This window comes from Cervus canadensis, chromosome 30 (genome assembly GCF_019320065.1).
Source record: "Cervus canadensis isolate Bull #8, Minnesota chromosome 30, ASM1932006v1, whole genome shotgun sequence".
Lineage (NCBI taxonomy): Eukaryota > Metazoa > Chordata > Mammalia > Artiodactyla > Cervidae > Cervus > Cervus canadensis.
This window is the reverse complement of record NC_057415.1, coordinates 12,426,586-12,439,907: the sequence shown is the minus strand read 5'-3', so window position 1 is coordinate 12,439,907 and position 13,322 is coordinate 12,426,586. Positions and strand designations below refer to the sequence as shown.

Below are 13,322 nucleotides of genomic sequence, written 5' to 3'. Positions count from 1 at the left end.
TGTGACCAACCCAATGGAAATTATGGTTAGTATTAACTGTTGCCAACTAATGAATATTGGGCATAAAAATACATTTTTGTTACCACTTGAGTATTTTCAGTGATAATGATTAAGGGTTTGTGATGGTGGCTTATCAATACCTAAGACTGTTTATATGTTCTTATTAAAAGCATAGTATGTATTGATGAAGGAGGACATTGCTGTAGGTATTTGATTCTGAGACTGTGAGCTTCTAGGGCAATAACTATTTTATTTATTTTTAAATTTAGCATATAATTAATCATTTTTACTTGGCAACTTAGTATATGTTTAATGTTACCAGTTGAGTCCTTGATCCACAGGTATGGAATCACATACAATGCAGCATTAGAACAAGGGACTGAGTTTGTTGGGAAATGTGTGTGTGTGTGTGTGCATTGGGGGGGGGGTGCTGTGCCTTGGCGTCCACTGGTTGTATCACAAACTGTATCATCCAGAGGCAGTGGGCCTCTTGGAGTGCTGAAACGGTCTTGAGAAGCCACAGATGAAGCTCCAACTCAGAGGAAATACTCTGCAAGGATGGGCGGCCATCTTTCAGGATGCAGTATAGGCACGAAATTAGAAATTTCCACTTGATTCTCTATCCCCAGTAGGTAGGCTGCATGGTCTAGGAAGCAGGAGGTGGAAACAGGTAGTTCTACTTTCTGTAGTTCCCAGTGTTCCACTGGGGGACTTTATGTAGCTGGGTATCTCTGCATCTCTGAGCTCTGCATGGTTAGTCGCCCCAGTCCTGCAGTGGGTGCAGTCTTTCCATAGAGGACATAACAGGGGTACAGTTTGGCTGCGAACTGTGGTTGCAATGATTTACTTTAGACTCTTGTGTCAGGGACCAACAGGCAGGACCCAGACGAGCTAAAAGAGGTAAAATTGCTTCTGCACAGCGGCAACAGGTTGACTACGGGTGGCACTTGAGTGATCCACTAATTTTAACATGAATGGACCTGTTACAACTACCCTGGGATGACGAAGATATGATTGCCAGAGGTTCAGATGCCTAAGGATTTCCCTGGTGGCTCAGATGGTAAAGAATCTGCCTGCAATGTGGAAGACCCGGGTTTGATCCCTGGGTTGGGAAGATCCCCTGGAGAAGGGAATGGCAGCCCACTCCAGTATTCTTGCCTGGAGAATCCCATGGACAGAGGAGCCTTGTGGGTTACAGTCCATGGGGTTGCAAAGAGATGGACATGACTGAGCAACTAACACTTTCAGAGACCTAAAGAGTGTTTGGGTCACTTAATCACACCAGCTACCAAGACCTGCAGAAGTGATAGGTGAGAGGGAGGGGAATTTTGATAGATACTGGAGGATGGAGGTGAGTTGCAGCCCTGAGAATAGTTGCAGTAATGGGGACAACATTTGTCCTGCTCATATTTTTCTTCTAAGTGTCTCCTTAGGAGAGGCCCACAGGAACTGTGGAGCAGCTGTTTTCCAACATGGGTGTATAAGTGGATCCTTGCAGCACAAGGGTGGGCTGTGGCAGCCACGGCAATGAGTTTCTCATCTCTCCCTTCTTGAGAGAACCTGCCATGGAGCTTGTAGTTGCCCACAGCCTTTAGCCACTGTATTTTGGGATCTCCTGCAGTGTTATTGCGGAGGCCATGTCCTCTCTGCATTGCTTCAGTTATTGTCTGACCACGATGGGGTTGCTAGAGTGGAGCCATGCCTGATCAGTTCAGGGATCTGCTCATTGGCAGTCTTTGCCCTGTGGTGTCCTCTTGGCATGGTTGAGACTTTTGCAGAGCTACATTGCAGTGTGAGGCTCTCCTCCTCAATATTCTCTCTCTTCCTAGGGATCAGATCTGCTTTTTGGACAGACCCAAAGGCCCTTCTCACCTGCTGCTGCTCCCTTTCCTCTTTGTTCTTCACATGTGTTTCCCCTAATAGGTGTGTTGCACAGTTGGCTGCAGGAGATTATGCTTGTGTATGGCATTTGCTTTTTGAAGGACTTGAACTGACATGCCTGGCAAAAGTCAGAATCAGTCAGCAACTAGGTTTTTCCTCCTTTTCAGCATCACCTCTTAGACTCTTATCTTTCAAAAGTCAAAGACGTCCTCTTGACTACAGAAGATCCTTCCTGACCTTTGTGTTCTTTAAACCCTGAGAGCAGATTTCCTCATTAAATTGCCTCAGCCTGAAAGTTCTAATTTTCCTTATTAGCCTGTAATGTCTGAGGTAAGATTAGAAGAAGGGAAGGTTGTGGAAATGGGCTAGAACTATTTTGTTAGTCTCTGATTCTCAGCCTTAATTTTAACTACCAAGGATCCTTCTTATTTTCCCTCATGGACTTTATGTTTCAAAAGCTTTACTCAGCACTCTTATTTAGGTGTTTTACCCATTTGTGCTAATAAAAGAGATAAATTCCTGCCAAGCAGAGCCTCTAATTAACATTAGATCATTTTTTCAGTTGATTCATTTCTTGATACTGATAAGTGAAGAAACTCACTCTAATGAAGTGCAACTGTATTGCAAGTGAGTTATCTATATGATGGCCACAAATAGCTATTATACCTATTGTGTGGGTCCTCAGATGTCTGCAGATGGGGAGCTAAACCTTCAGCCCTAGTGACCTCTATTCTTTCTGAGCAGCTCTTCCTAGTGTTGGACTTTGTCTTTGCCTGATTGGGTCTTTCAGAGAGTGTTACTCCACCCATAGACCCACACTCTATTTGCTGTCCTCCCAGGACTGTGTCTTTCCTGGTAGAGGAAGAGTTGATACAGACTTGAATTACTACTGTTCTTCTCAACTCTCCCCTCTCTCTTCTTATTTATGATTAATACTTTTCACCTCCTTCCTGAAACACAGACCTTGTAAATGCTTTACATATGTAATCTACAGATTAGAGTTCAACATCTTGACTGTATTAGGCCACCTGCAGACTTTTTCCTGAAGTAGTTGTGTTTTTTTATTGCCTCTCTGCATAAGGTAATGTACCACAGAGTTTGTATGTTATTCAAACCAAAGCTTTAAAGTATAATTTTGATACTAAACATCCTGATGAAAGAGCAAAAGGTCCCTGGGAGGTGGGATATGTGTCTTAAAAGTGGGTGTGTTGGTACAAGTTAAAGTGCAAAGGAGATGGAGCTCCAGGAAATGAAAACATAGAAAACCCAGTAATTTACAGTCTGTTAACTTGCAGTCACTCCAAAAGATCTTCAATGGGATAAACAGAACTTAACCTTGGAGGATTAAGTGATGTGTGTCTCCTGCAAGTTTCAAAGATTTCTTACTCCACTGATTTTTGAGACCTTGATAAAAATATCTTTTGCCTGATTTGTTGCAGCAGAATCATCAGAAATTACAATGTAGTCTAAAACTTTTGACTGCTAGTCTCTTTTGCTTCATCCTTATATATTTTGTGTGACAGTGAGTGTTGCAGAGGACACCTTTTATCATATTTGTCAAATTTTTCATTTTCGTATCATTTATGAAAATTTCCGTGGGTGTCAGATGTTTGATATGAGGCAGGAATATAACTCTATAACTCTTTCAATCATACAAAACAGTATGATTCTGTATATTTAGATGTGGAGGACTTCCCCCAATAATGTTAATTGCTTTAGATATAACTAATATAAAAATATGTACTTAAAATGCTTATGAATTACATAAGGAAACAGTACTCAGGCATTTGAAGATTGTTACTTTTTTCCCTCTTTATTTTATATACTCTGCCTACAAATATTTGTCAACTATTATATGGAATTTGTGGTGGGTAATGTCCCAAAACTCATCCATCAGAGACTAGTCAAATAAATTATGGTATATCCATTCTGTGAATGCTTTGCAGTGATTAAAAACAAACAAAAAAACAGTGTCCTAATGGAAGGAGCTATAAGATGTATTATGAAATAAAATAATCAGGGTGCTTGTGGAAGGAAAGTAGTAATTAACTGAATGAACGAGGGATGTGGGGTGTGTTGAAAGGAAGAATCTTCGTTTTAGACTTTTATGTAGTATTTGATTTTTGTACCATGTCAATGTATTAATATTATCTACTCAGAAATTTAAAATTAAAAGTAGGTGAAGGAATTGTGGCAAAAGCAGAATAAGGAAAGCTGAACCTTGGATTTCGTCTTACCATGTTTAGGATGGTTCAAGTATTTCTGTAGTGGAGATGACAGTAGAGAAGTATAATTGTAGTGTCAGTAACAGATAACTTTTATATTGATTGTTTTTTTTTGTTAATGGGCCAGATACTGAAGTAAGTAAAAAACACTTTGTTATGCAGTGTGTATATGCTTATTAAAGTATGTCATTTAATGGTGTAGCAGCTCTATGAGGAAATAGCGATTATTTCTCTTATTTAATGGAAGAGTATGCTGAAGCTTAGGATTCTTGAGTTAACTATCCAAGGTTACACTGCTAGTAAATGACTGAGCCAAGAGTCATTCTGGTCTAGGTCATGAGCCTGTCCTGTTATTCATTCATATGTAGTGATCATATATATGATCATATATATGAGGTTATACCATACTTATGAAGAGTGTCTTCTTGTGGATCCTTAGAGAACACTTAAGTAATGAACAACATATCCTATGATATTCTTATGGTAAAGTAAATATGGCAGTGAGATGTGTTAAATTGTTTTTCATAAGTATTGCTCTGTATTGGCTGAAACCTAACAAAACTACAATTTTGGTTTTGGCCCGTATATCATGTGAACTCTTGAGTATTAACGACACTGAGTGGACTGCACTTTTGTCAGATTGCCTTGCTCAAATTATTTTCCTCTGAGCTATTCTTTGATGATGGATGTTAGTAACTTTGAGGTTATAGTCCCCAGGGGTGCCTGGAAAATACTTGTTTTGACTGGAGAGTGATATATTGAGGTAAAGGAAGGAAGGATTGATGTCCTTTTATGAAAGTTGTGCTGCTTAGCACAAATGAATGAACAAAGGACTATTTTTCCTCTTTATTAGTGAGGGCTGAGGGCAAGGCAAGATTACCAGCAAGTATTAGGTGTATGTCTAATCTAAGTTTAATCTAAATGGGGAGTTATATCCCCTAAAATACAGTTTGAGAAGTTGAAAACCAGTGGCCTCTAGGTCATATTCAGCTTGCTATTGATTTTGGTTTCACTTGCAGAGAGTTTTGTTTTGTTTTTATTTTATTTATTTATTTTTTCTTGTTGAGCCAAGATTGTCTGTTTTTTCTTTTTAATTAATTTTTTTTTAATTGAAGGATAATTGCTTTACAGAATTTTGTTGTTTTCTGCCAAACATCAACATGAATCAGCCATAGGTGTACATCTGTCCCCTCTCTTCTGAACCTCCCTCCCATCTCCCTCCCCACCCCACCCTCTAGGTTGATACAGAGTCCCTGTTTGAGTTTCCTGAGCCACACAGCAAATTCCTGTTGGCTATCTATTTTACACATGGTGATGTAAGTTTCCATGTTACTCTTTCCATACATCTCACCCTCTCCCCATGTCCATAAGTCTGTTCTCTATGTCTGTTTCTCCATTGCTGCCCTGTAAATAAATTCTTCAGTACCATTTTTCTAGATTCCATATATGTGCGTTAGAATATGATATTTGTCTTTGTCTTTCTGACTCACTTCACTCTGTGTAATAGGTTCTGGGTTCATCCACTTTGTCAGAACTGACTCAAATGCGTTCCTTTCTGTGGCTGAGTAATATTCCACTGTGTATATGTACCATAACTTCTTTATCCATTCATCCGTTGATGAACATCTAGGTTGCTTCTGTGTTCTAGCCATTGTAAAGAGTGCTGCAGTGAACAGTGGGATACATGTGTCTTTTTCAATTTTGGTTTCCTCAGGGTATATGTCTAGGAGTGGGATTTCTGGGTCATACAGTGGTTTTATTCCTAGTTTTTTAAGGAATCTCCATACCGTCTTCCATAGTGACCAGCCAACTTCCATTCCCACCAACAGTGCAAGAGCACTCCCTTTTCTCCACACCCTCTCCAGCATTTATTGTTTGTAGACTTTTTGATGACAGCCATTCTGACCAGTGTGAGGTGTGAGGTGATGTCTTATTGTAGTTTTCATTTGCATTTCTCTAATAATGAGCGATGTCAAGCATTTTTCCATGTGTTTATTAGCCATCTGTTCGTCTTCTTTTGAGAAATGTCTGTTTAGGTCTTTTTCCCACTTTTTGATTGGGTTCTTTGTTTTTCTGGCATTGAGTTGTATGAGCTGCTTGTATATTTTGGAAATTAATTCTTTGTCAATTGTTTCATTTGCTATTATTTTCTCCCATTCTGAGGGTTGTCTTTTGACCTTGCTTAGAGTTTCCTTTGCTGTGCAAAAGCTTTTAAGTTTAATCAGGTCCCACTTGTTTACTTTTGATTTTATTTTCATTACTCTAGAAGATGGGTCATAGAGGATCTTGCTTTTTGATTTATGTCGTCAAGTGTTCTGCCTATGTTTTTCTCTGAGAGTTTTGTAGTTTCTTGTCTTACATTTAGATCTTTAATCCATTTTGAGTTTATCTTTGTGTATGGTGTTAGGAAGTGTTCTAATTTCATTCTTTTACATGTAGCTGTCCAGTTTTCCCAGCACCATTTATTGAAGAGGATCTTTTCCCCATTGTGTATCCTTGCCTCCTTTGTAAAAAGTAAAATACCCATAGGTGCATGGGTTTATTTCTGGGCTTTCTGTCTTGTTCCATTGGTCTATATTTCTGTTTTTGTGCCAGTGCCATACTGTCTTGATGACTGTAGCTTTGTAGTATAATCTGAAGTCAGGAAGGTTGATTCCTCCAGCTCCATTCTTCTTTCTCAAGACTGCTTTGGCTATTCGGGATCTTTTGTGTTTCCATATGAATTGTGAAATTTTTTGTTCTAGTTCTGTAAAAAATGCCATTGGTAATTTGATAGGGATTGCACTGATTCTGTAGATTGCATTTGGTATATAGTCATTTTCACAATATTGATTGTTCCTTCCCCGGAACATGAAATATCTCTCCATCTGTTTATGTCATCTTTGATTTCTTTCATCAGTGTCTTATAATTTTCTGTGTACAGTTCTTTTGTCTCCTTAGGTAAGTTTATTCCTAGGTATTTAATTCTTTTTGTTGCAAAGGTGAATGGGATTGATTCCTTAATTTCTCTTTCTGCTTTTTCATTGTTGGTATATAGGAATGCAGATGATTTCTGTGTATTGATTTTGTATCCTGCAACTTTGCTAAATTCACTGAGTAGCTCTAGTAATTTTCTGATGCTATCTATTGGGTTTTCTGTGTACAATATCATGTCATCTGCAAACAGTGAGGGCTTTACTTCTTTTCCAATCTGGATTCCTTTTATTTCTTTTTCTTCTCTGATTGCTGTAGCTAGGACTTCCAGAACTGTGTTGAATAATAGTGGTGAAAGTGCACACCCTTGTCTTGTTCCTGATCTTAGGGGGTATGTGTTCAGTTTTTCACCATTGAGAATAATGTTTGCTGTAGGCTTATCATATATGGCCTTTACTTTGTTGAGGTAGGTTCCTTCTATGTCCATTTTTTTGAAGAGTTTTAATCATAAATCGGTGCTGAATTTTGTCAAAAGCTTTTTCTGCATCTGTTGAGATTATCATATGCTTTTTATCTTTCAATTTGTTAATATGGTATATCACATTGATTGATTTGCATATATTGAAGAATCCTTGCATACTTGATCATGGTGTGTGATCTTTTTGATGTGTTGCTGAATTCTGTTTGTTAAAATTTTGTTGAGGATTTTTGCATCTATGTTCTAGTGATATTGGCTTGTAGTTTTCTTTTTTTGTGTTGTCTTTGTCTGGCTTTGGTATCAGGGTGATGATGGCCTCGTAGAATGAGTTTGGAAGTGTTCCTTTTTCTGCAATTTTTTGAAAGAGTTGGAAGGATGGGCATTAGCTCTTCTCTAAATGTTTGATAGAATTTTCCTGTGAAGCCATCCAGTCCTGGGCTTTTGTTTTTTGGGAGATTTTTGATCACAGCTTCAATTTCAGTGCTTGAAAATGGGTTATTCATAATTTCTATTTCTTCCTGGTTCAGTCTTGGAAGATTGAACTTTTCTAAGAATCTGTCCATTTCTTCCAGATTATCCATTTTATTGCCATGTAGTTGTTCATAATAGTCTCTTATAATCCTTTGTATTTCTGCATTGTCTGTTGTAACTTCTCCTTTTTCATTTTTAATTTTGTTGATTTGATTCTGCTCTCTTTTGTTCTTGATGTGTCTAGCTACAGGTTTGTCAATTTTGTTTATCTTCTCAAAGAACCAGCTTTTAGTTTTTTAATCTTTACTCTTGTTTCTTTCATTTCTTTTTCATTTACTTCTGCTCAGATTTTTGTGATTTCTTTCCTTCTACTAATTTTGTTTTTTTTTTGTTCTTTTTCCAGTTGTTTTAGGTGTAAAGTTAGGTTGTCTATTCGATATTTTTCTCGTTTCATGAGGTAGGATTGTATTGCCATAAACTTCCCTTTTAGAAATGCTTTTGTTGCATCCCATAGGTTTTGAGTTGTTGTGTTTTCACTGTCATTTGTTTCTAGAAATTTTTTGATTTCCCTTTTGATTTCTTCAGTAACCTGTTGGTTATTTAGAAACATGTTATTCAGTCTCTATGTGTTTGTGTTTCTTACAGTTTTTTTCTTGTAGTTGATATCTGGTCTCATAGCATTGTGGTCAGAGAAGACACTTGATGCTATTTCAATTTTCTTAAATTTACTGAGGTTTGATTTGTGACCCAAGATATGGTCTATCCTGGAGAATGTTCCATGTGCACTTGAGAAGAAGGTGTATTCTGCATTTGGATGGAATGTCCTGTAAATATCAATGAGATCCATCTCATCTAATGTATCATTTAAGACTTATGTTTCCTTATTTATTTTCTGTTTTGATGATCTGTCCATCGGTGTGAGGGAGGTTTTAAAGTCTCCTACTATTATTGTGTTACTGTCAATTTCTCCTTTTATGTCTGTTAGTGTTTTTCTTATGTATTTACGTGTTCCTATGTTGGGTGCATAGATAATTACAACTTTTATGTCTTTCTCTTGGATCGATCCCTTGACCATTATGTAGTGTCCTTCCATATCTCTTGTAATCTTCTTTATTTTAAGGTCTATTTTGTCTGATATGAAGATTGCTATTCCAGCTTTCTTTTGCTTCCCATTTGCGTGGAATATATTTTTCCATCCTTTCACTTTCAATCTGTATGTGTCTTTAGGTCTCAAGTGGGTTTCTTGTAGATGGCATATAAATGGATCTTGTTTTTGTATCCATTTACCCAGTCTGTGTCTTTCGGTTGGAGCATTTAATCCATTTACATTTAAAGTAATTATTGATATATATGTTCCTATTGCCATTTTCTTAATTGTTTGGGGTTGATTTTGTCTATGTTTTTTCTTTTCTTGTATTTCTTGACTATCTAAGTCCCTTTAACATATTTGTTGTAAAGCCAGTTTGGTCATACTGAAGTCTCTTAACTTTTGCTTGTCAGAAAAGCTTTTTATTTCTCTATCAATTTTGAATGAGATCCTTGCCAGGTACAGTAATCTTGGTTGTAGATTTTTCCCTTTCAACAGTTTAAATATATCCTGCCACTCCCTTCTGCTGAAAGATCAGCAGTTAAACATATGGGGTTTCCCTTGTATGTTACTTGTTGCATCTCCCTTGCTGCTTTTAATATTCTTTCTTTGTCTTTAGTCTTTGTTAGTTTGATTAGTATGTGTCATGGCGTGTTTCTCCTTGGGTTTATCCTGTATGGGACTCTTTGTGCCTCTTGGACTTGATTGATTATTTCCTTTTCCATGTTGGGGAAATTTTCAACTATAATCTCTTCAAAAATTTTCTCATACACTTTCTTTTTCTCTTCTTCTTTGACCCCTATAATTCAAATGTTGTTGAGTTTGTTATTGTCCCAGAGGTCTCTGAGACTATCCTGAGTTCTTTTCATTCTTTTTACTCTATTTTCCTCTTCAGAAGTTATTTCCACCATTTTATCTTCTAGCTCGCTGATTCGTTCTTCTGCTTCAGAGAGTCTGCTATTGATTGCTTCTAGAGTATTTTTAATTTCAGTAATTGTGTTGTTTGTCTCTGTATGTTTATTCTTTAATTCTTCTAGGTCTTTGTTAATTGATTCTTGTATTTTCTCCGTTTTGTTTTCAAGGTTTTTGATCATCTTTACTATCATTATTCTGAATTCTTTTTCAGGTAGTTTGCCCGTTTCCTCTTCATTTATTTGGACTTCTGTGTTTCTAGTTTGTTCTTTCATTTGTGTAGTATTTCTCTGCCTTTTCATTATTATTTTTTTCAACTTACTGTGTTTGAGGTCTCCTTTTCCCAGGCTTCAGAGTTGAATTCTTTCTTCCTTTTGGTTTCTGCCCCCCTAAGATTGGTCCAGTGGTTTGTGTAGGCTTCGTAGAGGGTGAGATTTGTGCTGAGTTTTTGTTTGCTTGTTTGTTTTTCCTCTGATGGGCAAGGCTGAGTAAGGTGGTAATCCTGTCAGCTGATGACTGGGTTTGTACTTTTGTTTTGTTTGTTGTTTAGGTGAGGTGTCCTGGATAGGGTACTTCTGGTGGTTGGGTGATGCTGGGTCTTGTATTCAAGTGGTTTCCTTTGTGTGAGTCCTCACTATTTCATACTCCTAGAGTTAGTTCTCTGGTAGTCCAGGGTCTTAGAGTCAGTGCTCCCACTCCAAAGGCTCAGGGCTTGATCTCTGGTCAGGAATGAAGGTTCCACAAGTGCTTTGTTATGGCATTAAGTGAGATTAAAACAAATATCCAAAAATGAGAAATCAAAGATGAACCCCAGACAAATGTCAGTTACAAAATCAGGCGAATAATAATTAAAATAACAGATTGTACACATATACATATACACCCATAAGCAAAGTCAAAATAGTCCAACAAAAATAAAGTACAATAGATTGACCCAGTGAACAAAGGAAACCAAAAATTATGTCTACCAGAACAAAACTTAACTAAAGCAAAAGCTGGAAAACAAAACTAAAGCAAGGTGCCAAGTGGGGAAGAAAGCAATGAAAATAAAACTAACATATGTTGAGAGGAAAGGAAAGAAAGAAAAGAAAGAATACATATGCAGAGTTAAATAGAGGTAGATAAAGAAGATTTATATACATTAAAGATTAACTGTGAAGGGAAAAGAACAGTAGGAAAAGCAAACAAAGGATTAAATGTAGAAAAAGTAATAATAGGTTTGAAAAATTAAAAAAAGATAGGGAAAAAAAAAAGAAAACTTCCCAGAACTGCTAAAGCCCAATGTAGAGGCAGGGGTTTATAACAACAATAAAAAATGTGACTGAGGAAGAAAAAAAAAAGCTCAAAAGCTTAATTACATTTCATAGGGCCAATAAAATCAACAGCTACAATATAGGGGGAAAAAAAAGGAAAAGAATTCCAAAAGAATCTACAGAACAAGTCAAAACACAAGAATAATAAATGTTTTTCTTGAGTCACTGCTGTCAGGGTCCTTTCCCTCACTGGGAGTCACAGTCCACCTCACCTCCCTAGGATGCCCTCTGACACTGCTGATCTCTGGCCCTGCTGTGGGGGCAGCTCAGGGTCTAATCTGGTCCTGCTCCTGTGTGTTCTTGCCTCCAGTGTCCACAGCTATCAGAACCAGTGCGTTTTCTTTTGTGGGAGCTCTCAATGTCCTTTTATATATTCCATAGACACAGAGTCTGCCTCTTGGGTCGTGTGGATTTAATCTGCAGCTTGTACAGCTCGTGGGAAGGTTTTGGATCTTCTTCCTTAGTCACACTGCTCCTGAGTTTCAATTGTGGCTTTATTTCCACCTCTACATGTGGGTTGTACACTGGGGTTTGCTCCCGAGGCTGCCTTGGAGGACTTGGGTCTGCCCCTGTGAGGGCCAGGGGTGGAGGTGGTGCAGCTGCTTGGGTCTCAGGGGTTCTGGCAGCACCAGGTACTCAGGGGGGTTGGCAGCCAGGGCAGCAGGAAATACAGTGCTCTAGAAGGGCATGGAAACCAGCATTGGCCAATACACTAGTATTCTTGCCTGGAGAACCCCCTTCCCTGACAGAGAAGCCTGGCAGGCCACAGCGTACAAGGTTGCAAAGAGTCAGACACGACCAAAGCAACCCTGCACGCTTAGATGCAAGACTTTTTTTTGCCTGTGGCAGCTCTGAGCATGAAGGTGGCGCAGCTGCTTGGCTTGTGGGGACCCTGGCGGCGCCAAGTGTGCAGGGACATGGACTGCCTCCGCCGTAGGAGTTATGGCCCTATCAGAGTCTTTTTTCCAGCCTCTTGTAGCTGGTGATCAGAAGGCCTCTTTGGCCCGTCTTTGTAGCTCTGCCTGTTCAGGCACATAGAGGGGCCCCCTTGGCTGGGGTCCTCCTCTGCAGATCAGTGCGTCAGGCACTTAAAGGGGTACCCTGGGGTGGGGTCCTCCTCTGTAGTTCACTGTGTCAGGCGTTCGATGGGCCAGCCTCTATTGTTCAGCTGCTGATGGTGGCATGTGTGGAGAGAGAGGCTATGGTGATGGCTCCACCCCCATGTGTGACTCAGCAGTATTGCCTTGCTTCCGTGGCTGCCCGGCTTTCCTCCACAGGCATTTCCCACCACAGTCTTCTCCCTCACGTCCCCTCGATCTGTCTCAGCAGTCAGCTGCAGCCCCTTGCCCTGGGATTGCTCCACAATCCCTGAACTCCAGCTCCCAGCCGCTGCGCTTCCAGGGGATCTCTGTCCCTGTCCGGGGTATGTACGGCTGCAGCAAGGACTGCATTCCATTTAGGCTGCCACAGATCAGCTGTTTCACTCTCAGCCTTAAATGTTTCTCCTCAGTTGCCCTGATGTGGGGATCGGACCCCTGCTTCAGTTTCCCCAAGGGAAAGTTTCACCAAGTTTCACCAAGGGTGGGTCCAGTCCTACTAACACTCCTGATTTTCTCCCTAGTTCCTTCCTTCTACTGAGATTTGTGGGGGTCTATATATTTGTTTTCTCTGGTCAGGTACTCCTGTCCTCTCTCAGCTGATGTTCTGGATGCCCTTCTGTGTCTGAAGGTGTGTTCCTGATGTGTCTGCGGAGAGAGATGTACTCCATGTCCACTTACTCCTCTGCTGTCTTGTCCTCCCGGTTTTTATCTTTTAATAGATTACCATCCTTTAACATTTGAGAGACTCCACGTAGCGATCCAAGTTTCCGTTGTTTCTCGTAAATTTGGTATTGCACTCTTAACCTCTCTTCCTACCTGGCAGCATTTGGTTGTGTTTAGACAGATCCTGTGTTCGCCAGTGTCCCCCAGCAGGCCTCCTCAGGTACATCACGTGCTGGCCCTGTGGGTATTGAGCTTTTTTAGCTTGTTTTACAATGCAGA

The 13,322-nt window shown here is 39.4% G+C and overlaps 1 protein-coding gene across 3 annotated transcripts in view; it reads left to right on the top strand.

Annotated features, from left to right (window-relative positions):
- The window catches only part of AGTPBP1 (ATP/GTP binding carboxypeptidase 1), a 182,236-nt gene that overhangs the window by 105,913 nt on the left and 63,001 nt on the right, over positions 1-13,322 (top strand). The gene's annotated exons all lie outside the window — the stretch shown is intronic.